General features: G+C 41.8%; 1 non-coding gene across 1 annotated transcript; it reads right to left on the reverse strand.

The window, feature by feature from the left end:
• Positions 1 to 2,373: 2,373 nt before the first annotated feature.
• Trnal-caa lies at positions 2,374 to 2,448 on the reverse strand. The gene has a single exon. It is a non-coding gene; the product is annotated as a tRNA-Leu (tRNA).
• Positions 2,449 to 2,888: the final 440 nt, after the last annotated feature.

Below are 2,888 nucleotides of genomic sequence, written 5' to 3' on the forward strand. Positions count from 1 at the left end.
AACATTGACTACCGATTTAAGTGTTATGAAATCTTTTCTGAAGATGCTTGATACCAGTAACAGAAGTGAAATGTGGAAGATAAACTATTCAGAAGAAAACAGAAGCTTCTAAACGTGGTGGTACAAAAGAATGCCGAAGATAGATAGGTAGATTGTTAAACTAATAGGGAAGTGCTGGAGCGAATGAGGGAGATAAGAAATTTATGACAGCTTGACTACTTGACTATGACACCACATTCTGAGGCAGTAAAGAATAGTCAGTTTGATAGGGGAAGCAAGGATGTGGGGGGGGGGGGGGGAGGGGTATTGTAATGGAAGACCAACACTTGACTAAAGTAAGCAGATTCAAGTGGATGTAGGCTGCAGAAGGCAGTAGTTATGCAGAGATGAAGGCTTGCTCAGAATGTTGTATCGAACCAGCCTTTCCAGAGACTACACCAACAATATTCATGTTGTTTCTATTTTATTTACTGTAGCAATACTGATCACTGATCTGACTCCACAGATTTTTCCTGGGTATCAGTGGTGTTACATGTCATGCAATTTGGCTCATTGCCTTAAGCGTGTGAATTGCACCCATGGATACGAATGAAATGTGACACGATGCAATGAAATCTACAACAAGGTGAAGAAATACTCCAATTGTAAAGTCATAGATCACAAAACAAAATTATGAATTATGATAGTGTTTCACTAATGTAAATGCTTTAAGGCCATTCTGTACATTTATTTTGTTATAAGTTACCAGAAAACTGATTTACCTAAAGAGAGCTGTTTCACTGCACTTAATGCAAATCCACCAAAGGTAGCTGTATAACTGATACAGCATCTCTCATTTCTGTGATGGCTTGTCATTCAACCTACTCCAAGACAACGGAATTCCTATTAAAATGCATTTTTATTCTGTAATTTGTCATCTGCTGTAACAATCTGTTCCAAACTAAATGTAGCTAATCAAGGACTGCTAATCTGGAGCCAGAAAGGACCTTTAGTTGATGCCTTCACCAGGTGGTTAAAATGATCATTTTATGAACTACATATGTGGCTATTCATCAGTATGATAACATATTAGCAGTTTACATTTGTGTACATACTCTTGAAGCCACTGTGTGATATGTACAGGGCAGAAGGTAGCTTGTACCACTACTAGTCATTTTCTTTGCTGAGCCACTCGCAAATAGTGCTAGAGAGAAATGACTGTCTTTACACCTCCATAGGAGCCCTAATTTCTCCTGTCTTATCCTTGTGGTACTTACGCAAAACATATGTTGGCGGCAGTGGAACCGTTCTGCAATCAGTTTTGAATGCCCATTCCCTAAATTTTGTAAATAGTGTTCCTTGAAAGGAATGTCACCTTCCCTCCAGGGATTCCCATGTGAGTTCCCAAGGGTGCTGATAACCTCCAGAAATCAAGGATTATGGAACCAGCCTGTTGCCCGTCATCCTTGAAGGGCAAGCTGAGCTCCTCATGAGTGATGCTTTCTAAATACATGCTTATTTGTGAACTTAAGCTTTTCTGTCTAATGGAAATTTATTATATTTGAACTAAAAATATGTCAAGAATTCTGCATCGGATCTGTGCTTTCCAGCTGCTTAGGACTTTGTGCTGGACGAGAAATTCGCAATAAATGCAAGCTAGGGGGCTAATGCCATAGACTATGCTTTGTAAAACCTAACTGGGATTCTAAACCACTTGGCGTCTTACTTGTTTTCAACGCTTTCAGTTGCTTCATTATGCCAGGGACGCCTAAGTCGCCCATACGGGAGTCTGTGCAACGGTTAAATGACGGTATGTTTATATTATCTTCCTGTGTGAATGATTTAAATGTGAAATTTAAAACTTCATCATTCCGTTTGCTATCATTTGTTGTCACACCTGACTAGTTAACGAGTGAAGATAGAAGCCTTTGACCCGCTTAGCGATTTTATGTAGGACCGGAACAGCACGAACTTTTGGTGAGATATGACGGTGGTATTTACTGTATGCTTCGCGCATCGATCTTTTTACTGATGTACCAATCTCTACTGACTTTACTATCATTATTTGCGCATTCTCTTTTGAACAGAAAGTGCAACAGTCTTTGCTTCCTCAGCATTTTCCGAAGATGTTTCAAAGTATTTTTATCAAACTTCTTCCGATGATGAATCACGTCATGGGAGACAACTTTCGTTAGAGATAAAATACTTGGTGATGCTTCCCGGCGACGTTAGGTGTCTTTTATTATTGGTTATGCCCCTGAGAGTCGGCAGGGTGAAGACAATCTGTGGCGTACATATCCAATGTGTGTTGCCTATTGCCCAGCAATTGAGCCGCATGAAAGAGGATAAGCCAAGCAAATGTAAAGTTGAAACTTCCTGGCAGATTAAAACCGTGTGCCGGACCGAGACTCGAACTCGGGACCTTTGCCTTTTGCGGGCAAGTGCTCTACCAACTGAGCTACCCAAGCACGACTCACGCTCCGTCCTCACAGCTTTACTTCTGCCAGTACCTCTCCTCCTACCTTCCAAACTTTACAGCTCTCCTGCGAACATTGCTGAACTACCACTCCTGAAAGAAACAATATAGCGGAGACATGGCTTAGCCACAGCTTGGGGGATGTTTCCAGAATGAGAGTTTGGAAGGTAGGAGACGAGGTGCTGGAAGAAGTGAAGCTGTGAGGACGGGGTGTGAGTCGTGCTTGGGTAGCCCAGTTGGTAGAGCACTTGCCCGCAAAAGGCAAAGGTCCCGAGTTCGAGTCTTGGTCCGGCACACAGTTTTAATTTGCCAGGAAGTTTCATATCAGCGCACACTTCGCTGCAGAGTGAAAATCTCATTCTGGAAATGTAAGGTTCCTGATCTGATTTGTTTCTAAACTGTCCTCCGCTGATTAGGGACACTCATTCCTACA

This window comes from Schistocerca americana, chromosome 1, assembly GCF_021461395.2.
Source record: "Schistocerca americana isolate TAMUIC-IGC-003095 chromosome 1, iqSchAmer2.1, whole genome shotgun sequence".
NCBI lineage: Eukaryota > Metazoa > Arthropoda > Insecta > Orthoptera > Acrididae > Schistocerca > Schistocerca americana.